Source organism: Leuciscus leuciscus, assembly GCF_965113295.1.
Source record: "Leuciscus leuciscus genome assembly, chromosome: 1".
Taxonomy (NCBI): Eukaryota; Metazoa; Chordata; class Actinopteri; order Cypriniformes; family Leuciscidae; genus Leuciscus; species Leuciscus leuciscus.
The window spans coordinates 79,418,703-79,445,687 of record NC_138725.1 but is presented as its reverse complement, the minus strand read 5'-3'; the positions used below and the strand labels follow the sequence as shown (position 1 = coordinate 79,445,687).

The 26,985-nt window shown below is 42.7% G+C and overlaps 1 protein-coding gene and 1 long non-coding RNA gene across 4 annotated transcripts in view; one reads left to right on the top strand and one right to left on the bottom strand.

Annotated features, from left to right (window-relative positions):
- LOC309511319 (zinc finger protein 862-like) overlaps positions 1–26,985 on the top strand; it is a 210,061-nt gene that overhangs the window by 49,588 nt on the left and 133,488 nt on the right. The window lies entirely within an intron of this gene.
- On the bottom strand, positions 6,885–10,159 carry LOC309482087. 3 transcript variants are annotated; one of them, XR_014200185.1, is made up of 8 exons: positions 9,421–10,156; positions 9,271–9,331; positions 8,391–8,509; positions 7,969–8,266; positions 7,806–7,866; positions 7,545–7,638; positions 7,336–7,454; positions 6,885–7,228 (listed from the first exon to the last, which is right to left on the bottom strand). It is a non-coding gene; the product is annotated as an uncharacterized lncRNA (long non-coding RNA). The 3 variants fall into 3 exon arrangements; XR_014200184.1 differs by having other exon boundaries at positions 7,806–8,266; positions 9,421–10,159; XR_014200186.1 differs by lacking the exons at positions 7,806–7,866; positions 7,969–8,266; positions 8,391–8,509; positions 9,271–9,331; positions 9,421–10,156 and adding an exon at positions 7,730–7,748.

The following is a 26,985-nucleotide window of genomic DNA, read 5'->3' as shown; positions in this document are numbered from 1 at the left end:
CAAACACTGTCATTTGGGCGTTGGACACCATTCACTTACATTGCTGCGCGTCGAGTTGTTCCAGAGTTAAGTTGCCGAAATATCGACCTCTTTTGAATTGTCAACTGTCTATATTGTATCAGAGGCCCTTTGCGATGCTTATACTGGTCTTCATTTGTACATGCACAGCGTAATTATTTATATTTTATGTTGGTTGTTTCAACCAATTTTCAAGCACTGCCTGCTAGCTAACGTTAGTTAGCTAGCGCGACTTCGTCAGCTAAGAGTTCGGTAATGAATCGCTACCACCTTTATAGCAACTTTTATTTAATTTAATTTTTTGGGATATACTAACTTTTCATTATGTTATTATTGTCTTGTGTGAAGCGGCTTGTGAGAACAATGCTGGACCTTTAGGATTGTTATGGCCATCACCAGTTCACACACACAAGCACACATTTTTGTTGTCTGTCATTGTTTAATAAAAAATATTTTATTTGAAAACCTTCATTTGTATCAGCCATGCTTAAATTCGTTTTTAATCTGTTATAGTTTTGATAATGTGTATGGCTTAATCTTAAAATAATATTCTTAGTCTTAACATGATTATGTTTCACGTTGTGGTCCTGGGGGGTGGCCACTTTCATCAGATGAAGTGAGCTAGCTTCTAAGCGAATTCTGAACGGACCGCCACGGCAGACCTCTTTGCGTGATCACGAAGGTAGGCTAATGGCTGAATCAAAATTTATAAGCAAAATCACGGGAATCAATAGCCTAATACAGCCCAGTTGTGCTAAAATAAATATCATGAGACGTCCATCATCAGATGAATGATATGGAAAAGTTAAGTTAGAGCCGCTAAAGCCAGTGCTACTACCCATGCGAACATGAACACTATAAGCTTTTCCCTCCAAAAATATAGCCTAAAACGTATCTCCAAATGCAAAACTGACATTAACAAAATGCAATAATGCTATAACAGCTGAAAAAGTACTTGGGTGTGTGTTTTATTTTATATTTACCGTTCAATAATGCAATCGCTGCTGTCTGTCCCATAGAAGAACATGACAGCCAGCGTATGTTTTGGAACTATTGGGGCTTACATGAACCACGTGACAGCCATAGCGGCGACATCAAAGACTGTCGCAACTCTTTCTCTCTATGGCTCTGGCATTGTCATTTCCCTGTGTATATAACCCTGTCTGTTTTAGTATGTGTCACAGAGTCCTTGTATTTATCATGCCACTTCTGTTTCTCGTGTTTCCTGTTTATGTTCTTGTTTCGGATGGATTTATGATATCGACTATTGCCTGGACTGGATTATGCCTATGGAATTCCCCAAATAAATATTAATACTGCATTATTGGATCTAACCTCTCTTTCTTGTGTGTGGATCGTGACAGGAAGTCAATGGGGACCAGCTACTGTTTGGATAGCCACATTCTTCAAAATATTAATATTAGAAAAATATTAGAAGGAAATTAATACAGGCTTGGAACAACATTATAGTGCGTAAATAATGAGATAATTTTTATTTTGGGGTGAACTATCCCTTTAAGGACAAACGGCAGCGTGTTTAATACTACTACTGTCTCTTTAAGAGCTGCGCGCGACACAGACATCCCAAGTCTCCCGGAAGTTCCGGGAGTCTCCCGCATATTGATAGCGGCTCCCTGATCAGTTAATCAGCAAATCAGCAAATCAGTTCAAATCTCCCGGAAGCAAGAGCGCGCAAGCGTAGTGCGCGCACGGCAGAGAGAGGGAGCGAGAGACCTTGCGTGTGTGTGCTAGTCTGCGTGTGTGCCTCGGGATTTTATCTCTACTCTCGAACCGAATTCATCAGAATCCCCCCCCCCCCCCCCCCCCCCCGTTGGAGATTTCTTGACTCCCGGAAATGACTTTGTGCAGGTTGGGATGTCTAGCGACGCGTCTAATATACACGCAGATTTTCTCTCAATTTTCTCAATTTTGCTTTCACTTTAGACATGACCGACTTTGTTTTTGTAAACCTTGTGTGTATTTGACAGTATTAGCGCAATAAGACTCGACAGATAACTTCGTCCAGTATTCAGGCGCTGGTAGACAGGCTTTTAGTGCATGTGAGCTTCACATGTACGCGCTGAGAAACACACACGTTAGAACAGCGCATCAGCACGCGAATTAAATGTTTAACCGACAAGGCATTAAAGCACATGCAAATTATGAACTTTTGTGAACTGCAGTGTCCCGTTCCGCTGCGTTAACATTTGATCTGAATATACGTCGCGTTGTTCAGTATGTTGGGACAGAGGACTGATAGAATGCGCGATACTATGATATTTCTTCAAAAGCAGATCGTGGGGACATTTTAATCGTCCACGATCAAAAATCGTCATATCGCACACCCCTAACTGACGTCGAGCATCTTTACAAAAGAGAGTGGTGGAGGCAGACTATATGACTGGGCCTGGTGGTCCAGTTCACTTTGAGGGCTCTGCTGGGCCTGGTATACCTGATATTGCACTGGCACAGATGTGAAAGGCCTTGTCTGAGATGAAGGTGCCCGCACAAATGGTGGTTGGTACTGGTTGCTTGCTCTGCCTCTTGAGCATCATACAACATATTCATGATATTTCTCCTAAGTCTTAGCTGTAGTGCCTTATCTTTAACATTTCTAAGCTCGTTTGCTACTTGCTGGCCAAACATCTCCAGACAGTCATTATTTGTCGCAGACAGTGTTGAATGCATCTGTTTTAACAATGTAAGTTTTGCCATCTCAATATTACTGTCCGATTGTTTTGCCTTAGTTCTGCCCAACCGAGGCCTTTTAGCAGTGTCACCACGCACAGACTCTGAGGTTTCCCCTTCCAATGCTGGGCTGCAAGAAGCAGAAGACGACATTTCAGACCATAGGCCATTATCAATGGTGCACACGTCAAGCATGTGATCTTCTACTTGGCTGTCCTCTGTTGGTCCAACGTCCTCTGAGTCAGAGTCAAGCTATAAACAGCACAGGTTAAGACTAGGGGTGGGCGGTATGACCAAAATTCTGTTTCACGGTATGACTAATTTTATTTCACGGTAACGATATATTTCATGATATAGTTATTTATATCTGTAGCTATTCTCGAAAAATCGACAAAAAGGGCTTTGTATAATAAATAAACCCAAGAAATGAAAAGTACTTCACTTTGTTTGAATTTTCTTTTTCTTTTATTTGGAAAATTATTTCTTTGGTAAACTACTTTTAATAGCTAAATATAGTAAACAAAACACTCCCATAAACTTTTAGATGAACTTCCCCCAACGTATTGATATTAAATACAACTCATAGGTGCAATTCAACTTTAAATAGTGTTGCTGAATAATCTTTCAATCTCATGTTATTACTTTTCTTTACCAATCAGTTTATAATATCTGAATATTTTATATTGAACTATTCTATTCATAATAAATTAGTTACTTCCTTTTAATTTGGTAGGCTATTAGTAGATACTAGTTATGTTTAAATGTTTTCCCGGTACATTTTTGCCATGTCTGCTTATTACACTGCGTTTTTAAGGGGCTTGTTTCACTCTTTGTGTGATATCTGGCAACCCGTCACCTAGAGCTTTAATCAAGAGCGGTTCAGAAGTGTCAAGTTCATCAAGTTCATAAGTGACTAGGAGAACAGCAGTATGAAAACCGAACAGCAGCGACAGTGCGTGTGGACGCGCACTGCATCACTAAAATGCGTCAAAAGACTTTTGCATCACTAAAATGCGATCGGTTAATTTGAGTGACAAGTTGTAATCACGCATTGAATCAAAGCAAGATTTTATCAGCTGGTTCAGTGGCCAATTGTTTGGAGTTAGAAATATATAACTCGCGCTGCATATTTAGTAATTTTGCCTCAGATACAGGATTATACATGCTTTAACAAGCAGGTTGTTCATTACCACGGCAACCGTAGCCTCCTCTAAACTGTAGCCTACGGGTGCCGCACTGCTCTAGTTTACTGCTGCGCCTTTCCCCCGAAAATATCACGTTAACAACAACCCTTTAAAAAACGTAATTCCTTTGTGGATCCTCTTGATCTGCTTTCTCCATGTTTCTTTGACAAATCTCAGTGTCTCAGTCTCTCGCACGCTTCATGTGAGTTAACCACGCCCACTTTTTTACATGTCGCGGTATACACGGAATGAAAAAATCTGTTACGGTTGGCATTTTTTTCTACCGCGGTAACGATATATACCGTCATACCGCCCAGCCCTAGTTAAGACAAAAGGTTAGAAGTGAAGACTTTGTCAATTTTGTGTAGATAATTAACTTTAACAATTACATTTATTCATTTAGCTGACGCATTTGTCTAAATAAACTTACAGTGAACTTAACAGAATGAAGGATAACAAATCAAGTTACAATGTAATAAGTGCCCTCAGTCTAAGAATATATACTACCTTTGAATGCAATACAAAATCAGAGGATGACAGTGCAGAGTGCAATTTAAGACAAGGGATGCAGCGTAGTAGATACAAGACAAGACAACTTAGGTTTGCAGACATTGTGTCTGTGTGTCACATGGGCCTTTAAAAAGTCCAGATGTCTGAGGATCCAGTTTTGCTTGGAGGTAAGGGGTTTCTGTCCACTGCCACTGGGTTTAGGCTTTATAAGTTTGCCATATTGGGTTCTTAGCGATGCTATTCTTGTTTTCACCTCATTCACTGCAAAAAAAACAAACAATTACAACAACATGTACATTTTCCTCTTCATTATTACTGCCTCCTCCTATTATAACAGTATTTCTATCATCTCTCTCTCTCTCACTCACACACACACACAATTAAATGTTTTAACTAATCACCTAGTAATGAATATAGATAATGTTTTAGTTATTGGAAATAAGAGCAAATTAAACTCAATTGGAGACTATTACTAACAATAGGACAAATACAATAGAAGAAAGATACAAATTACAAAAGCAGTGCTTTAAGTTTTTGAGGTAGGACATTTTCTCTCCCACCTATTTACTTGGACCTTATTGACTGACTAATTTATAGCCTATTTTAGCTAAATATGAATAATTTTGTCCCATACAGTATGTAACGTTAATTCAAATGTGAACTCAAACTTGAGACAGACTGAGAGCAAGAAGGAGGGTGGAGCATCTTGCTCTCTCACAAGTTCAAACTAAAGTTGCTTTATTGGTATGACATTTGGAATATTGTAATGACAATGCATTTTTAGTATATTTAAATTAAAAAAGGAAAAAAAGTTGGCACACCATGGCTGAAAAAAATGTGAAAATGTAATGATAGACTCACACACAGGTGGTAACGTTTCGAGCGCATAGGCTCTTCGTCAGACAATTAAGAATTGAACACACCACGGCTTTATACTCATAAAAGTATAACCCCCCGGGATAATGAATCTGAGATTCAGAGACAACTCTCTAATACAAAGTTCTATGAGAAGTTAAAAGGCAATCCTGTCTCCCGATTCCAAAACATCGGTTCATGGCTCATTAAACCATCTTTAAGAGGTTGGGTCTCTTGACGAAAGCTGAAGTCGATTTTATGCGTGTTGAACATCCTATTACACCTGTTCTATATATGCTTCCAAAAATCCACAAAAGATATAAAGACATTCCCCCTGGGAGACCTATAGTGGCAGCAATTCACCCTTCGCAAAGTCCCTTAGTTACTGTCGCTATGCTCGACAAGCTACCGGTTCCAGCCATGGCGCTCCCGCTGTCAATTTGTACACTCCCTGTGGAAATTGTAAATAATTTCTGGAAAAATTACTCGATTTCAGACAGAAAGGTCTACAATATGCTTTCGAGGGATATATTCAGGACGTGAACGTGACTCGAAATGAAAACAAAATAAATATTAAAGCTATAGCCTACAGGTCACAGGGAAAAAGTGAACCACCGCATCACCTGGCGATTGAGACTGAGGATAATAACATTAAAGAACAACACTGTTCCTGTAAAGCTGGGTATATAACTATCTATTCACTATTAAAATAATAAAAAAGCAAAAGCAGTATACATTTATAACGTCACATTCAGTAAGTCATTCTAGCAAAGTGTTAGCTAACCGTAACATTAGTAGTGTGCTGTAACGACACAACGTGTAGTTAGCTCCACAGGTTTCTGCGCCCATGTCGTTGGTCTTATCTATACCCTGGACCTATGTAAAGCCCAAAATATTAACAGTGTGTCAGCCCAGTCCTCCACAAGCCTGCCACAACAGTGGCATAAACCAAGAGGCAAAAAAATAACACCGCTGCCCGTAACAGCTGTTGTGGTGGCGAAGGCGAAGACGGACCGAAAACGGAAACCCATCTTCTGTCACTACAGCAAAGACAGGTGAGTAGTTTTTTATGCTTCATAAATACGGATAGAAATACCAAATTTGATAAACTAATAACTTACTGCGGCGTTAGAGTACCACACTGCATGAAAATTGGGATTTCCGACCCCGTAAACGGCCGTAAATCTCCTTAATTTTCGGCAGTTAACGACAATTTACATTCTGTGAACGTCGCGTTCGTCTGTGCCGAATATTGTCGGAAACGAACCATGACGTATGCAGAGCGCTCGCGCCGGAGGTGTGAATGGCTCTAATTACCATATGAATAGCAGCTCCCGCCAGAGAAAGGCTTGAATTTCCTCACTCACTATTGGTTGAACCCACGTGGTTTAAACAAGAAAAATCACTCGTGATTGGTTGGCAGATCTGTTACTATTGGTCACCCTCGCTCATTAAAAATTCAAAAAATTATAATATTCATATAAATAATAATATATAAATTATTTTTTTATATTCATAATATGCTATTCTGTGGTATATTCATGTCATTGTTAACCTATGGACTACACTATTATTACCATCAAGCACATGCATTTATAAAGGAAAGGAAAATTTGCCAGGGACATGCTGTTTATTCAAAGAAAGAGCTTTATTAGCACAAACACAAAACAATATACACCTATGTACAAAGCATAGATCATCTGCACACACAACAAATTGGAAGCTCAGTGTCTGTTTTCATCTTCGGAGCTGTAGGTGACTAGCGGCGTTCTCTCTGAATTCGATCCACTTTGAAAACGTCTGTGGTGCGTTGCCCTGTATTTAGGAGTCGCCTCTAATCTCGACTGCAGCGTAGCACAGAGCTCTGTGAGCTCCTGGCTGGTGGTTGAACTTCATCGGACATCAGATCTATGGTGGCGCACTTCCAAATGCCCACGTCATCCTCACCTAGCACACCGTCTCGCTTCTAGCAGCTGTAAAAACAACCAATACAGACAATCAGTACTGTGATGCACTGTGAATGGACACAAAACATCTATTAATGCACGTGAAAAATATTCACATTGACTAAAAATCTTACCCTCTTTCTTCTCGCTCGACTCCGAGCTGAACTCTTCACAGCTTCGGCCTGCAATGCCAGATCTGGTTGTTTGTACCTGAAGCTCCTGCGTACTGTCTCGTAGTACGTCTTACAGGCAGCTGGAAAACAATTAAATGAGAGTGATATGAATAAAAACAACTCAAGTCACAGTAAAATGAAACAAGGAGAAAATAGTAAAAGTTACTTACAATGTCGTCATGATCAGCGTCATGAAAATCTGGACTTGCAGACATAGCTCTGAGTAAATGTGAGGTTACGCCCTCGTTATGAGGCGAGGTTACTCTATGGAAACAAAATGTATGATTAAGATTGTAAACTATAACGGATCTATTTTCTTATACAAGAGAATGAAAGCATATTCTTTGAATCTTACCTTTAAAATGTTTGTAAGTTTTTATGAAAGTAAAAAAATAAAAGAATGTAAGGTTCTTTTTTTTTTTTTTTTTTACCTTGATCCAGTTCGTAGCGCCCACAATTTGTCTCAGAGTTGTGAAGATGGCATACGGCTTCCTGTAAATTACAGGATTATTTACAATTATTAAACAAATAATAGCCATCAATCCCATGACCTCTTGCTTTATGATGAAATCATGAAAAACAGAATATTCTTACATTTCACAAGGCCTGACAAAAGACAGCTGCAGGTAACTAGCGGCATTCTGTCTGAATTCGGTCCATTTTGCAGACGTCTGTGGTGCGTTGCCCTGTACTTTGGAGTCGCCTCTAATCTCGACTGCAGCGTGGTACAGAGCTCGGTGAGCTCCTGGCTGCGACAGGACGGAGGTCGCACAATCCATCCAGACACCCCGCCAACGATGCCGTCTTCCTCATCAGACATCAGGTCTATGGTAGCACACTTCCGAAGGCCCACCTCATCCTCAGCTAGCACACTCTGTCTCGCTTTTAGCAGCTGTTAAAACCAATAAAGACAATCAATACTGCGCAATGCACTGCGTATGGACAACACACATCTATTAATGCACCTGAAAAATAGTCACATTGACCAAAAACGAATCTAATCTAATAAATCTTACCGTCTTTCTTCTCGCTCGACTCCGAGCTGAATTCACCACAGCTTCCGCCTGCAATGCAAGATCTGGTTGTTTGTACCTGAAGCTCCTGCGCATTGTCGTGTAATATGTCTTTAAGGCAGCTGGAAAACAATTAATTGAGAGTGATATTAATAAGAACAACATAAGTCACAGTAAAATTAATAAGAACAACATAAGTCACAGTAAAATTAAACAAAGGAGAAAAAATGCAACCGGGTGAAATTGCAGAAATACACACCGGAAGCAAACTATGCTTTTTGAAATTGGGGTTTTATTCTGACTGCTGTTTAAAATAAGTGACAGCGGTCAATGGAAGCATGTGCAATTAAACAGATAAAAGTCTGATTAAGAAAAAAGTTTGCCTTGTTTGAAGAGATTTCACATGAAAAAAAATAGATTTCACTAGTTAAAAAAAAAAAAAAAAAGAAAGAAATTGTAGAAACAGTTTACAGTAAATTTGAAGATGGCAATCAAATGTCACAAAAAGCTTAACCAGTGGATCAATGCCCAAATCCACAGAATACTTAACTCAATTCAAACTGAAATGCAGTGTAATACACTGCAACTGGTCAGATTTAAATTGATTTCTCCAAACCAAAATATGTTAGGCTACAATTAAATACGATAACACAAACTGGAATACTGCAGTGGCTGAGGTAACTTAGGCCTAAGTTACAAGAGAAATAAAAGCACTTTAACAAAGCCACAACCCACGTTTAATCATGCCATGCGGAACCAGAAATATGCATTTAACCATAAAGTTATACTGTATAATCACAGAATATAGATTCAACTCATTAACAGATTTATCAAATAAACATGCCATCAGTAATTTCCCCCATAAACCATAAAACGTACATACCCAATCCTTTACCGTCCGATCACCACGAGGTTCCCTCGTCACACATGCGCTCCAAATGAATCTATAAACAAAAATGTACACATCAAATGTTCTTTTAACTTCGCTTCACAACTTATTTGTGCATATTAAAGATATTGGAGTAATATTTACCAAGAAAGAAGAACGTATAACACAGAATCCGATCGATGCACGCACCGTCATGGAGCTCTCCTGAACAATGAAAAATGGCTGCCGTTCTCTGGTCGCGCGCACGCGTCCAGCACAAGTGAATAGTATCGCGAGAAGAGAGGGATTTCTTAAAGGGGCCACAAACATTTTTAATGCAAAATAGAAACGAGGTACATTTTATGTAAACAACTCTAATCGTAGTTGTAACTCTATATGTACAGTAGGCATAATTCTTGTCATTGCGTATGTGTATGCAGCATGAGTCAAATACAATCTTCTGTTCGTGTTGTATTATGCACAGTGGTTGGGCTCTAAGAGATTGTGATGCTGTTTGCATGGAATGCACATTTTACCTTTGTGGCAAAGCCTGATTGAAATTAATTGTTGAAATAAATGGTTTTGTGTCTTTTTTACATAACATTGGCTATTGCTAATGACACATAGTAACTAATCTAGCTACTTTCATTAAATATATCAATTTAAGCTAAAATGTAAGAGGGTCATTCTATGAAAATGTCCATTTTTCTGTCCCTAGCCTTTACAGAAATATTACACTTAAAAAACACTTTAGGGTTACAATTTCTTTACATTTTAAAATAAAACAATATGTTATTTGAACAATTACACCCTCTTGAGCCATCAATGTGGCAATATTTGATTTTTATGAATTATATAGAATTTCAAGCACCACAGAAGTGCTCGTCCCCACAGTCATGTACAGAGGGAAAATGCTTTATTTTGAGGTCAATAACAGATTTTTACACCATTTAAAATACAATCATGTATACATAACTATCAAAAATATTATGTAAATGATATATATAAAAAAAATGCAGAATACATATTATAAAATTTATAATGAAAGTAGTGGTCCCCTGGAGTTGTGTCACTGGTGTTACCGTTAAACAAAAATCTCTTATTTTGAAATAAAAATCACACTGCTATAGCTTATGTTTGTATGCAGGCCTACGGAATTTATATTCACAATACTTAATAACTAATATTATTTTATTGCATTTATATTAGTTGTTTGAAGAGTTACAAAAAAGCGGTCGGTCTTAACACAAGTTTCAGCCGGCAAGTCGGTCGGACTAAAAGGGGGAAAAAATAAATAATTGGGTCGGTAGGCTACTAAATTGACAGGGTCGGCCGGGTTACGGCAAACAAGAATATTTTTAAGGATGGCCTTAGACTATTGTAACTCACTTTATTTTGGGCTATCTCAGGCCTCTCTCTCTCGTCTACAGCTAGTTCAAAACGCAGCGGCTAGACTTCTCACCGGGACACGCAAATATGAGTCGATCACCCCTATTTTATTCAAACTCCACTGGCTACCTGTCACATTCAGGATTGATTTTAAAATTTTACTATTTGTGTATAAAGCTCTTAACAAACCGGCCCCCCAATATCTGACCAAACTCCTCTGCCCGTACACTCCATCTCGTACTTTGAGATCCAGTGATCACTGTCTTCTCATCGTGCCCAGATCCAGACTTAAAAAACGAGGCGACTGCACTTTTGCGACTGCAGGCCCAAAACTTTGGAACAGTCTACCCCTCTATATCAGACTTGCTCCCTCAATTTCCATCTTCAAAACATCCTTGAAAACTTTTAATACCCCTTGACACAACTATTTTTTTTTTTTTTTATTGTCCTGTTTCTGCCCTGCATTTTATCTATTGCCCTGTACAGCACTTTGGTCAGCCTTGGCTGTTTTTAATTTTGCGTTATAAATAAATATTGTATTTTTTTTAGAATTAAGTTAATACCTTTGAGTCACCTGGGATAAAACTCCCCCTGCTACCCTCATTTGCATTTGTAAAGCTCACAGCAGTCTCATTTACATGTTAAAGCATTAGAGGGAGGGGGGTCACGGGGCAAGCAAGTCCCACGTCAATTTCCGACAATTTCCGACAGTTTGCAGTGTTGCCTGTAAATTGCCGTTTGCAGTCGTAAACCTGAAGTTCCACGACAATCTACAGCGCCGGTAACTGTCGAAAATCCCACTTTTCATGCAGTGCCAGTAATCTGGACTTTTATGATACAAGTGTAACGAATGAGAAGAGGAAGCAAGATGCAAGTAAAAAGGCTCTTTATTGTATATATATATATGAAGTAAGGTCAAAGTCCAGAACAGACAGGCTAGCGGCGCAGGGACCACGATGGCCAGATGAACCCGGTGAAAGGGAGTGCAGCAGTGCGGTGAGATGAGTCCAGTGATGAGAATAATCCAGAATAAATCCACAGGAACACGAACAGGAACAAGGAAGGCACAAGACTCGAGACGCAGACTGGAACACTACCGGGACACCACAAACAACGATCTGACAAAGGAGATGAGAAAGTGGTGAGCATATATAGGGTAATGGGATGAGCTGCAGCTGGTGACGGGAGTGATGAGCTGGATTGCTGATGAGCGCTAATGAGCCAGCACGCCCACCTAATTAGTACACACGCACACACAACAACAGAACACGAGACAAGGAGACATAGGATTTATGAACCGTGACAGTACCCCCCTCCCTAGGAACACCTCCTGGCGTTCCCAGACTCCCTTACCTGCCGATTGTAATCATCGATAAGGGAGTGATCCAGGATGTCTCTAGCTGGTACCCAACTTCTCTCCTCCGGAATGTAAACTTCCCAGTCCACCAAGTACTGAAATCCGCGTCCCCTCCGTCTCGAGCCCAGAACACGATTGACCGAATAAGTAGGTTCCCCGTCTACGAGTCGCGGCGGGGGAGGAACCGGGACTGGCGGATTAATGCGACGGGATGAATCCTCCTGTACACTGGAGGAAGATTAAGGCGGACTGTCACCGGACTAATGATTTTAGTGACAGAAAACAGGCCAATGAATTTAGGTGCAAGCTTATTAGAAACGGAGCGGAGAGGAATGTCCTTGGTAGAAAGCCACACTTTGGAACCGACGACGTATACGGGAGGCCTACGCCGGTGGCGATCGGCTTTGGCCTTGGTGCGCGCCCCCACTTGGAGTAAAGTCTCACGGGCTCTAGTCCAAGTGCGGTGACACCTCTGGACGAAGGCGTGGGCGGAGGGGACCGCGACTTCGGATTCCAAACTAGGAAAAATTGGTGGCTGGTACCCTACACTACACTCAAACGGTGATAGGCCCATGGATGACACTGGCAACGTGTTGTGGGCGTACTCCACCATAGACAGTTGCTGACTCCAAGAGGAAGGATTCTTGGACACTAAACATCGCAACGTTCTCTCCAAATCCTGGTTGGCTCGCTCAGTTTGACCCTTGCTCTGGGGATGGAACCCAGAGGACAGACTGACAGTCGCCACCAAGAGTTTACAAAATTCTCGCCAAAATTTGGACACAAATTGGGGTCCTCTGTCAGAAACCACGTCTGTCGGGAGGCCATGTAGCCGAAAGACGAGGTTAACGACAATCAACGCTGTCTCCTTGGCTGAGGGTAATTTGGGCAAAGGAATGAAATGGGCCGCCTTCGAGAATCGGTCCACCACGGTCAAAACTACCATGTGACCCTGGGAGGGCGGTGATAAAATCTAGAGCGATATGGGACCAGGGTCTCGAAGGCACCGGCAGCGGTTGAAGTAACCCATCTGGAGGTCGATTAGAAGTCTTACCCGTTGCACAAACTGAGCAAGCCAAGACAAAACTGTGAACGTCACGAGCCATACGAGGCAAACAGAATCGTTGCTTGACTAAAAATTTAGTGCGATTAACTCCTGGATGGCAAGCCACATTGGAACAATGACCCCACTGAATAACGCTGGACCGTAAACCCTCAGGCACAAATAAACGATTCGGTGGACAACGAGCCGGAGGCGTTACCCCTTCTAAGGCCTTCTTGACCTTCGATTCGATCTCCCATGTGAGTGTAGAGATGAATAGATTCTCTGGTAAAATGCACTCGGGAGTAGACGGGCGTTCGGAACGGTCAAAAATACGCGATAAAGAAAAGGGTTTGATGTTTTTGGAACCCGGGCGGTACGAGAGAGTAAAATCAAAACGACCGAAAAAAAGAGCCCACCGAGCCTGCCTGGAGTTTAATCTTTTAGCAGTCCGAATGTATTCCAAGTTCTTATGATCGGTCCAGACGATAAAAGGTACCCCCGACCCTTCTAACCAGTGGCGCCATTCCTCCAATGCTAACTTAACCCCCTGAGGTCTACGGTATCGCCGGCGATACCAGCTCGCTTTTTTTTTATCAATGTAAAAGAAACTCATAAATACTCTGTTGACTTTGATTTTCCATAGGAGTTTCATACATCAATCGATTCTGTTAAATGTGTATTATTTTTGTGTATACTCACAATAAAAACAAAGTGTTGTGCTTTTTGCCAAATAAAGAAAAATAAACACGAAGCGAGTTCTACCTTCTCTCTGCCAGTGAAGTCCATTCTGAAACGCGTCCGAAAATGAACAATAACTGAGCGAATACTCAGTCAAACAGGCATACAGACACACAGGCATGAAGCTTGAATTCTCTTCTTTTAAATGAAGTAATTTATATAAAAAACAAATATTCTCATCTTGTGAAATCTGTATTAAAAGAGAGCGATTCCAGTCGAGCTCATCTCATCTCATTACGTTATAATCGGCCACGCCCACGGAGAGCGCGCGCTATTCAAACGCAAATGACTGAGACGATCCCATACAAACTGTGAACGCCCACATATCAGCTCGAGAAAACACATCAAGTTTATTCAGATAAGTGTAGTTGTCTACACTGTCTCGCAGCGCTGTGAGGAATAATAATAATGGAAAACTTACCTCAGAAGTGCTGGTATTTTTTTTCATTCTCAAGTAAATCACGTTTCTGTGTGAATGAATAAACGCAGAGATGCGCTGTTTACCACAACTCGCAAAAAGACGGTTTAAATTTGAATTTCGTTTCTGTGTGTGAATAAATGATCTGCTTTTAGCAAACTATTTTGCTATACTGAGTAAAATCGATTGAAATATGTTGAAATAAAATGTATTTGTATAAGCAACGTATTAAACTGCAAATTAACATTTATATTCCTTATAATAAAAACGAAAGACCTATGTTACAGACATATGAAAGACAACATTTCGTTGATTAGTTTTGGATAGATTACACATTTTTACTGTAAAATATCTGCCACCTCAAATAAGCTTTTGTTTGCCAATTTTTGCTAATATGTTAAATATAGTATGTTTTGTCAATGTAGGCTATATTCGAAGTTTGAAATATGTATGATAAAATGTATACTTTAGTTTTTACAAAGAAAGATTACACTTCAATTGTTGTTGTAATTGTAACCTTTTTAATAAAAAAAAATATATTTACAAGGTAGATGTAAACACATTTTAAAAGGTAAATATAAGCATTTTCTTTAAATAATTTTTATTGTGTTTTATTATTGACAAATTTGGGGAGAGAATACATATTCCAAAACTGAAAATACAGTATGAGAATTAACTGCACAATTAATAGACATGTTTTCCTTGGATATTATACAATTTGCAAGCAAAATTTGTATATATATACTGTATATATATTGCTCTTGCATTCTTTCTTGTGGCTATAGGTGACACACCTGAATGAATGGCTCATTAAGTATGCGGGCCCCATTGTCTCCTAAGGTGTGAACCACTACATATGCATGATGCTGTTGAATGGTTTGACGCCCCTTGCGCATATTGCCTTTACAAACAAAAAGTGTTTTACAAGATTTAAATCAATGTATTGTGTTATGTGAATGATAAGGGCAGGATGATTTTCACATCATTTTGAAGAAAAAACTCTAGGCAAATACATCAATTAGTCAAAAGTCTTATTGATACGTATTTAGTATGTGTTTTGTGGCCTTATTTCAGAAACTTTAGTTTTTAGTTTTTTCAATAACCATGCATAAACATTATTCTCTCAAAAATACAAACATGTACATGCATGTTGCTCACATATTATGGTAGCCCTGTTTGTGCTAAATAGAGTGTAATTATACCTTTGCCATTAATATGTTTATAAGCAACTGAAAAAAGCACAAATGTCAGGGCATGTCAGAACATCTCAAGGACCCCAAAAACCCCTCAGACCTCAGAGGGTTAACTGCCAACAACTCTCTGTTGCCAATGTCATAATTGCGCTCGGCAGGGGACAAACGATGCGACAAAAACGCGCAAGGATGCATCTTGTCGTCTGAAGGAGAACGCTGGGATAACACTGCACCTATCCCCACCTCTGACGCATCGACCTCCACCACAAACTGACGTGATGGATCAGGGGTTATCAGGATGGGGGCTGAAACGAAGCAACCCTTCAATTTGGCAAACGCAGCCTCGGCTGCGTCTGACCACCTGAACGTCATTCTGGGGGAGGTCAAGGCGGTCAGAGGTGCGGCTAGTTGGCTGAAATTGCGAATGAAACGCCGGTAGAAATTGGCGAACCCCAGAAACCTCAGTAGGGCCTTACGGGAATCTGGACTTGGCCAATCCACCACAGCCTTGATCTTCTCAGGATCCATGCGCATTCCCTCATCCGAAATGATGTAACCTAGAAAAGGAACAGACTGTGCATGAAAAGCGCATTTCTCCGCCTTGACAAAAAGCCCATTCTCTAGCAACCTCTGAAGCACTTGTCGGACGTGTTGCACGTGTTCCTGGAGAGACAATGAAAAAAATCAATATGTCATCCAGGTAGATATATATGAACTGATCGACCATGTCTCGTAACACGTCATTAACAAGTGCCTGGAAGACCGCTGGGGAGTTGGAAAGGCCGAAAGGCATAACCAAGTATTCAAAGTGCCCCCTGGGGGTGTTAAAAGCGGTCTTCCACTCATCCCCCTCCCTGATGCGGACCAAATGATAAGCATTTCGTAAATCCAATTTCGTGAAGATAGATGCTCCCTGCAACCTCTCGAAAGCTGAAGACATCAACGGCAAAGGATAAGTATTCTTTACCGTGATGCTGTTCAACCCCCGGTAATCAATACAAGGTCGCAACGATCCATCCTTCTTCCCCACAAAAAAGAACCCCATTGCTAGAGAATCAGAAATGTATTTCTCCATGGCCTCTCTCTCCGGAACAGAGAGCGAATATAACTTGCCCTTAGGCGGAGACGTACCTGGCAATAACTCTATAGCACAGTCATAGGGACGATGCGGAGGAAGAGAAGCAGCCCGAGACTTACTGAACACCTCCTTCAGGTCCAGGTACTCCGTGGGCACGTTAGATAAATCCACTGCCTCCTCCTGAAACACAGGGACAGAAACAGACGGACAGGCAGACACAAGACAAGACTTATGACAATAACTGCTCCACGCCGACACAGACTTTGATTGCCAGTCCACTCTGGGGTTGTGACGGGTGAGCCATGGGTGACCAAGGACGATGGGTGCAAGAGGAGTGTCCAGAATGTAAAAGGAGATGATTGCCTGATGTGATGAGGGTGATGTCTTCGGTGGCCAGTGAAATGGTGGGGAGTTCTTGACCATTGAGGGCGTGTACAGCAATCTGGTGCGTGAGGGGTCTGAGGGGAACTTGAAACTTGCGTGCAAATGTGTGGTCCATGAAATTACCTTCAGCCCCTGAATCCAGAAGTGCTCGACAGTCGTGGAGGTGAGTTGACCATCGGAGTCTTACCGGAAGGAGAGTAGATGTGGATGAGGTCTTCTCGGCAGAGATCCCACCCGACAGTAGCCTCATACTTACTGTCGGGCTGGGCCTTTTAACGGACAACTGTAAGCAAAATGTCCCGCTCCTCCATAGTACATGCAAAGGCCCAGGGATCTCCGCCTCTCCTTCTCCTCCCGGGAAAGCCGGGCTCGACCCACCTGCATGGGCTCGTGATCGTTGACGGGGCTGACCGTGTCCCTGCCTCCGGAGCGTTGTCCCTCGAGCCCTCCAGGAGGACGATTAGGATGAAGACGTCGGTCTACTCGAGAAAGACGTGCGTCCACTCTCAGGGCCAGAGCAATGAGATCACTTAACTTGGTGGGAAGGTCCATGGCATAGATCTCTCTTTGGACGCGGTCAGCCAGCCCATGCAGGAACATGTCCCACTGCGCCTCCTCGTTCCATTGGCTCTCCGCTGCTAGAGTTCGGAATTCAATCGAAAAGTCAGATACGGACCTTTCTTCTTGTCGTAGATCCGCCAACACTCTAGCAGCCTCTCCCCGCAACGACGCGATCGAACACTTGCCTCATTTCGTCGGAGAGCTTCTGGAACGAGGAGCAGCATTCTTCCTGATTTTCCCACACCGCCGTTCCCCATAGCGCCGCTCTCCCAGTCAGAAGTGCCAACACAAACGCGACCTTGGTTCGCTCATCGTGGAATGTCTTGGGTTGGAGAGAGAAATGCATCGAACACCTGGTTAGGAAAGATCGACAGTAATTTGGTTCACCTGAATAAGCCGGGGGAATCGGCGGTGCGGGTGGCGCAGTGGGAACTCGAGGCTGTTGGATCTGCTGGGTGAGCCCGGACACCTGCGCCACTAGAGCCTGAACAGCGCGAGCTGTCTCGTTGAGATTTCTCTCCTGAGTGTCCATTCTTTGTATGCATTTATTTATAAATGCCTCCATTGAACTTGCAGAGCCACTCGCTGCTTCCATGCTCAGATCAGATCGTTCTGTAACGAATGAGAAGAGGAAGCAAGATGCAAGTAAAAAGGCTCTTTATTGTATATATATATGAAGTAAGGTCAAAGTCCAGAACAGACAGGCTAGCGGCGCAGGGACCCCGATGGCCAGATGAACCCGGTGAAAGGGAGTGCAGCAGTGCGGTGAGATGAGTCCAGTGATGAGAATAATCCAGAATAAATCCACAGGAACACGAACAGGAACAAGAACAAGACTCGAGACGCAGACTGGAACACTACCGGGACACCACAAACAACGATCTGACAAAGGATGAGAAAGTGGTGAGCATATATAGGGTAATGGGATGAGCTGCAGCTGGTGACGGGAGTGATGAGCTGGATTGCTGATGAGCGCTAATGAGCCGGCACGCCCACCTAATTAGTACACACGCACACACAACAACAGAACACGAGACAAGAAGGAGACATAGGATTTATGAACCGTGACAACAAGTAGACATGAATTTTGTATATTGCAGAGCCTTGTCTGAGGTGACAGATGAGGATTTGGAGTTACTGAGAGGATTGACAGGGACACCTATGAGCTACATAGCAAACAGGCCACCAATAGATGTAGCAGTAGGTCAGGAAATGTACCCTCTTGGAAGTGGTTTGAGCTACCAGGTAAAGCAGTAAGAGATTAAAACTTGATACAGATTAAGATTAATTTATTATCATTTGCAGGCAGCCACAGTTCATTACAAAATAAAAACATTCACAATGTAACAAAAATGAATGGACAATACTTCTACAGCATTTATTAATCTTAATGTTAATTTAAACCTTTACTTATATACATTATTCAAAATCAAGATTTGTATTATTACATTTTATTCATTCTAATAACTTGTGTGACAGGCAGACAGAAATCAAGGCCACATGAGTTAACTGCAGCACTTTGCTGTCCCTATGTGGTTTCTTTAGCAGCCTATGCCCGAATAATGTGCTGCTGGAAATAAGACAACATACACACAACAAACCATATCTGGTTTATATTTCCTAACATGGAATTAGGGATCCTACCAGATACGATCTTACATTTTTTGACTTTGGCTTTTGCTCGTTCTACATGCACTCGGTGTTTGGCTATTTTCTTTGTCAACTCAACATCTGGGACTGGCATTTGAAGATTTGATTTTGCAAATGGTGGAATGTTTAGATTAAGGTCAAGTTCCTTCACATCTTTCTCAATAAGAAACCCCTTATCCACCATGAGCCCATCACCTTTCTTATGGTAGCCACACTGAAGAAGACCTTTCAGTAAATCTTTGATTTTGCCTGGCATGTTTTCTGTGATGATGTCCCTGTGTGGCCAAACAGACACATTACCTAGCCTACCATACATGAAGTCAATCCATGAACTAAATAAAGTGCTAACACTTTGCATATCAATTTGAAATTTGAAAGCTAGCTCTTTGAGGTTGAAGTTTTGTCTTAGTCTCATAAGTACAAGTGGAAATTGTTGACGTAAAGGCATATGCCGGATGTGCCTGTTCAATTTCTCATATGTTAAGGGGATGTGTGTTTGTGGTACTGTGTCGTTATCTGGTAGTCTGAAAAATGTACACAGTTTGTTAAACTCATCGTAAGTGAACCCAGTGCAGTATCGGAAGTAGTTAGGGACACTGCTGTTATTTATCACCTCGGCTGTTAGTGGGTAAGGAGCCTGACAAGTTTGTATTTTCGCACTTAGCAAGTAATTTTCTTTTTCTTTTTGAGCAAGAAGAGTCTTCAGTCGTTCCAGTTCCTCCTGTTTTTCTTTCATCTGGGGTTGGTCATCTGTGCACTCTGTAAACATAAGAATGAAATGATTAGAACTAGTGTTTTATTAACACAGGACATAAACAAAGTGTAAATAACTAAAAAACATTGCAATATACTTTTTTCTTATTTCTTGTGTGTGTAGCTCCCATTATTGGACAACACTTTGCCAAGATCCTCCCTATCAAACCCTACTGATGATTTTCCAGTATTCCCTTTGCCACCACAGCCAAGCACTTTCTGCACGGTCCTAACAAAAGATCAGATGAAATGCTATAATACCATGATGGTCTCAAGGTCTGAATCTGAGGCACTGGAGAAACAAACCAGACAACAGAGCATCAACAACATCTGGCATTGTGTCCGCTCTCACCGTCTTACTTCATCCTCTTTCAAGAGAGTATACTCCAGGAAAGCAGACTACAAGAAGCTTGCCACCAGCATGCTGAGGAAGAAGACACTGCAAACCTCAGCAATGAAGAGAGGCCTGGAGCTTGAGCCAGTTGCTGCAGCCCAATACACAGGGGTCACAGGAAATCAAGTGTACATGTGTGGCTTTGTCGTCAATCCCAACACCCGCCATTTAGGTACATCTCCTGACAGAAAAGTCCTTCAGCGTGGCTGTGACAAAAGCTATGGACTTTTAGAAATAAAGTGCCCAGACCAGTACAGCTACACAGGTTGTAAATACCCCCAAAAGCAAAGTGGTGACACATACCGTCTCAAACGTAATCATGAGTACTATTACCAAGTTATAGGACAGATGGGAATAACTGGGATGCCATGGTGTGACTTTTTTGTGAAATGTGACAATGACTACCATCTGGAACGCATTCAATTTGATGCAGAAATGTGGGGGGAAATTAAATCTAAACTAGACTGGTTCTTTTTTGAGCATTTCCTACCAGCCCTGTGCAGTTAGACATCACTAACAAAAAACAAAACACATACCCATTTCAGTGACCAGAGTGCTCTCCCCTGTAGTGGTATCCTCCATTAATGATTCTGTTGCCATCTCTCCTGTACCCATGTCTTGTAGATCACACCCGACACTGTTAATATGATATATACACATTTGATATTTCCAATATAATATGCTTAGCAGGCTATATAACATCTGATGTGATTGTAATTTGTAATGTCATATGTACAAAATAAAAAATATTGCATTATTGTTATTATTTGCTTTTTCTTGATATGAATGACCAAAAAATGAATCGTCACGTCAGTGACCCATATCAGATAATCACCTGATGATTTCAGTATTATCTGGCATCCTGTCAACTCGTCTTTTCCTTGGTGCCACTGACAGTGGTCGCAACTTTGGCGGACGTCTCGCAGGTGTAACGCTACTATGGTCATATGTCAATGCAGACAGTGGATCAGAGTGAGTGGGTGTCGGCAGGCCATCAACGAAGTGCTGGAGTTTAATGACAGAGGAATGGATTTATTCATTCTAAATTACGTCTTAAGTATCTTAAAAGGAAATTCATTCAGTACACAGACAAAGGCCAGACATGTCAGGCAAAACTTCTTTAGGCTCGCTAATGTTTAGCTAACTGTTAGCTACCGTAAGTTAGTTACGTTAAGCTTTTAACAATACATTTCTCCGGTGACGACAAATTGTAAAAACATGTTCAAAATAAAACAAAGACTGTGCTACACAGTAAAAGGTAAAAGTGAGTATAATTGAGTTAACGTTACCTTTGAACACACATAGATGTGTTTGGCTGTGGAACGATTTCTCATCTTGTCCAAACTCAGTTGCTGAGGCCGTCCACACAAACGTATCCATTTCATGCACTTCTCCAGGTTACTGACAGGTTTAGGGAACGGGTGAAATTGTACATTGCCCAGCCTTTCTGGGTACCTACTGTCTGCGTTGCAAGTCCCGTACGAGCACCGTTTCACCATTTTCAAAGTTAATCACCGATGCTAGTCAACTACGCCGGACTTGTTTGTTTGTCGGGCAAAATGGCGGATTGTCACGGGGGCACAAAATATCGGCGCTATGATTGGTCAGATCACCTGTCAATCAAGCTCCCTGCGAGGGTGAATTGGCTCACTCACAGAAAAGATTTCGGCTTTTGTCGATTTCTATCTTCAACCTCTGGTCTCGTCATTGCCTTCCCAGCAGGCACAGGATATAGACTACAACGTCGGTCAGACGTTGGATTTTGGTTGAAAATGAAAGTCGGGTTGACGTCTAAATCCAATGTTTGTTTGATGTCAAGCTCCAACGTTGGGCAGTCATTGAATTTTGGTTGGAATAAACCAAACAAAAAGGTGAAATGCATGGCTGTACACTTCTTACCAGCTTCACTTAAAACAAACCAGATTTAATTTATTTAATATCCGGTTTAATGAAATCATATTTTGTATTTTAAGGTGGTTAGCGTTTGCTTTAGTTGTGTTCTTGACCCTTGACTCATTGATATAACATTTTCTCTGGCTGCTATAATTGTGTGTTTATAAAGCACAATTGTTGTAGCTAAAAAAGCCATGAGAAAATGAGATCAGGTGATGTTGGCTGTTTATTGATGATGATGACGACGATATCATAATGTAATTGCGTGAATCCCTGATCTTATTCAGTGTCTAATGCTTTGATTATCTAGGACTTGTGGTTTTAATATTGTTTTATTCATAATAGAAGTCACAAGTCATTTTCTACAGCATATCTGGGATTGAAATTCCTTCATTTCTGTCATGTAGGTTAGAAAGGATGACCTGCCTAAAGTGTTTCTGTGAATGGGAAAATCCTTTCAATCCTCATTCTTTGGATTGGGTCATTGATCCAGATTTTGAATGGCGGTGGAGACGCTGGCGCTACCAACAGGGGACAGGCCCAGGAAACCTCGCCTTTTTGTAAGACTGTTGGGATCAGTGGAATGGGTCCCGAGGCTGATGGAGTATGGTCTTGATTGAACTAAAGCAAACGCTAACCACCATCATGGTGACTTTAAAATACAACTATTGTTTTCATTCAAACTGAAATGAAATAAAGTCAGTCTGGTTAGTAATAAGTGAAGCTGGTAATGCTGTTTGTGGAGTTGTTTAATCCTCCTCTGCTGAGATCTTCACAGATTTAATGTCTTCTTTTCTCTTCAGTTGATTTCATCTAAGGCTGTGTCTGAAGTCAGTTGTAGTTCTTGTGTTTCTCCCCATATGGAAAAGGTTTGCTAAAAACTCCCGTGATTCTTATATGTTCCAACAGAATATTGTAAGGGACATATATGCTGCAAAAACCACATATATAAATTGTATAATATTAGTATATTTTTAATCATATTATGTCATATATGTCCTACATACAACTGAAGCATAGAGATTCCATATAGATTTTCATGATGTAAAAACATAGGAAAATAATGCTAATTTAATATGAATGTCCAGCATGGACGTGTATAAAACACAGTGCAGTTTACCAATCAGTATAAGGCTTTACTTCACTCATGCTTGTTCTTATCTTGTCCTAGGTTGAGCCCTATGCCTGTAGTCAATCATGGTTACTGTATATACTGTATAATCAGCCTTAGATGAAACACAACATTTAAACTACACACACAAGCACACATTTATTAGAGTGTGTTCTACAAGATACAGTTGCATATTTCACATATAAATAGTTCTCTTACGAGAGGTCTCTCGTACTGCGTAAGATATCTTACGCTAGGGGAAAATCCTTTTCCGCGAGATATTGAAGCCAAAAATTATCCTTAATTTTGTAATAATGCAAAACGCGTTGCAGCAGCAATGCAGACATAGGCGAGACAGCTCGCGCGCCTATTGGCTGCTCTGCGGCAACTGCAGCAGCCTATCGAGCGAGGCCTGGCGTGACGTCAGACCCAATCAGGGCACTTCGCGCCCGCTGCGTCACGTCCCGCCGAAATGGGCGTGGTCTAGGCCTATAAATATCGCTCGCAGGCAGCTATTACCTGATTTTTCATCCTTCAAGCGAAGCACACGCATCGCTGGAGCTGGATAAGAAGCCGCGCCGTCTGAAAGAGAGCACCTTCAGCGGGACGAGTCACTGAAGTCGCTGGCCGCGCCGCCTTCCTTGCCTTCCTGCTGCGCTATCCGGCGTTATATCCTTTCTCTGCTACTGTGTTTATGTATGTGTGTGTGCTCGCCGCCGCGACACACACTCCCATTGCACTAAAAGAGCTGGGTCTGATCTTTTCCTGATCACGCAGCTCTCGCACTCGCTGACGGCGACTGCCCTCACTGCGAGTTAGTTACTGCCTATGGTGACTCTGAGGACTCACCTGGCATCCTTCTCCGAGACTGCTCCTCCCTCACGAGAGACTTTTCCTCACGAGAGACCGGAGTTCGAATCCCGGTCTAGCGGCAGTTAAAATTATGCCGCCAATGCTTCGCTCTGTCAGTTCCCTGAAAAGCGACTGCAGATGTGCATTTTGCAGCCAACGAGCGCGTTGCACAACCCGCTCGCCTGCACCCAAACACCGTTTCTATGGTTTCCGTGCGTCACTGGCGAAAGGAGAAAAGAGCGTTTCTGGTCCCCCCGCGGACGGACCGACCTCCTCTTTCTCGTACATTTCTCATTCCCCTCTGAAGTTCGGGCGACTGGAAATGTCAGTATTGCAGTGAGCAAGCCTGTTGTAATACACGCATGCCTGCAAACAAACGCCAGCACGTTGACGCTCTCTTATAATACTCGCGCTAACTGAGTTATAATGTGTCTCCCCCTGTGGCCCAGTGGCAGACTCTCAGGTTTTTGCACGCGAGAGACCCGCGTTCGATCCCCGGGTCTACCGGCAGATAAAATTATGCCGTCAATGCTCGCTCTGTCAGTTCCCTGAAAAGGCGACTGCAGATGTGTATTTTGCAGCCAACGAGCGCGTTGTACAACCCGCTCGCCTGCACCCAAACACCGTTTCTATGGTGTTCCGTGCGTCACTGGCGTAAGGAAAAAAAAGGGAGTTTTTCTGGTCCCGCTGCGGACGGACCAACCTCCTTTTTCCTATACATTTCCCACTCCCCTCTGGAATTCAGGCGACTGGAAATGTCAATATTGCAGTGAACAAGCCTGTTGTAATGCACGCAGGCCTGCAATAAACGCCAGCATGTTGACGCTCTCTGTTTCTATGGCAACTTCTCGCTCGTTCAGTTCCAGTAAATGTGACTGTTCCAGTGTATCCTGCAGTAAACAAGTCGGTTCTGTCACCCGCTTGCCTGCACACAAACGCCGTTTTTACGGCTACCCAGATAAATCCCATAAGTGTGAATTTTTCTGGTGTCCCGGCCACGGCCGATGGTGTTTTATGTGTAGAAAGAATGCCCACTGCCCAGTGCCCATCTCTACACACAAGCACAGCCCGTCACACAGGGCTCGCGCACATGAATCGACTCAGATCGATTGCGCTTCAAACATGGTGAATGTGCCCACTAAAGGCCAATTTATACTTCTGCGTCGGGTGCGCGTAGAAGGTACGGCGTAGCATACGCATTAACGTGTACCATACGTCGTACCCTTCGCCGTACCCTGACGCGCACCTCCTCAAAAATTTAACTACGCGTCGCGGCGACGCGGACCGCAAGATCTGTGATTGGTCGGCTGGATAGCATCGCGTTTCCTCCTACGCATTTCCGGAATGATCTTCTGCACTCTGCACCGCCCGCCCGCCATTTTTAAATTCCGAAGATCAGTGAAGAGCCATGGAAATAGACCAAGTGACCGAGAGATTGCTTGAAGAAGTGCGGAAATACAGCCATCTGTATGACTCCTTCAGTCACCATTGCTCGTAGAAACCTAAACTCAAAATAGCCGCGAGGAATGTAAACACAGTGGAACTGGAACATTAAAACCCACCCGCGCCAACTAGCGTTTCGGCGGTGTAACTGCAGAGCAACACAGACATTCGCAGAAGTATAAATGCTCACGACGGCGTCGCCTACGTGCGTAGCCTACGACGTACACTACGGCGTACACTCGACGCAGAAGTATAAATTGGCCTTAACACCACGTTATGCATGTCTCACGGTTTCTGTAAAAACGAAACCAACGTGCATTCGCTTCACTCAAGCGAACGATGCTTTCAGTGTGGTAAATGTGCCCGCTGTCCCGCGCCCACATCCACACATAGACATGACAGTTCCTACGGGAACCGCCCAGCCCTCCCCCTCGCGGTTGACCACCGCAGAGGAGTCGAGCGCGGGCAATCTGCCCGCTGTTATCAGCGCGCCCCATGCCTCAAATGTCACGAGCGCGACGCTTGTGTTACAGCACTCCGAAGCCTCCCCATCGCTGAGCGAGCGGAGCGCGCTTCGTATTCAACCCCTAGCTATTCATGCGGACGCATGGGCAAAGCTGCCCGGGGTTTCGAAGTGGGTGCTGAACATTATAAAAAGAGGCTATTCGCTACAGTTTCGCCGACGCCCTCGCCACTATGTGGCGCGCGTCGAGACCACGGTAAAAACAGAAGTAGCACATTTACTTCGAGCCGAAGTGGCGAAACTATTGAGCATAGGGGCCATAGAGCCTCTCTCTCAAGTTCAGAGCGAAGGAGGGCTATACAGCAGATACTTCCTGGTACCGAAAAAAGACGGGGGTCTCAGACCCATACTAGATCTAAGGCAACTGAACAAAGTGCTTGTGAAGCGACAGTTCAGGATGCTCACAACCAGACAAATCCTTGTGCAGATTCGCCAAGGAGATTGGTTTGTGTCAATAGATCTGAAAGACGCGTATTTTTCAAATACAAATAGCGTCACGTCACAGGCGATATTTGAGATTCGCCTTCGGGGGCCAGGCATATCGGTACACAGTCCTGCCGTTCGGTTTGTCCCTGGCACCCCGTACATTTACGAAGTGCATGGATGCGGCGCTCGCACCCCTCAGAATGAGAGGCATGCGAGTACTGAACTATTTGGACGATTGGCTGATTCTAGCGCAATCTCGCGCAGTGCTCATAGAACACACGACCATTTTACTCGATCACCTCGAGGATTTGGGTCTCAGTGTCAATTGGGCGAAGAGCTCTCTGTCACCCAGTCAGAAGATATCTTTCCTGGGCACAGAATTGGACTCGCTGTCCATGATAGCGCGTCTATCACCACAGCGCGCGGTAGACATTCAACGCACAGCGAACTCGTTTCGCTGCGGCGCGTCTGTCCCGCTCAAGAAATTTCAGAAGATGCTAGGTCTCATGGCGTCAGCATCAT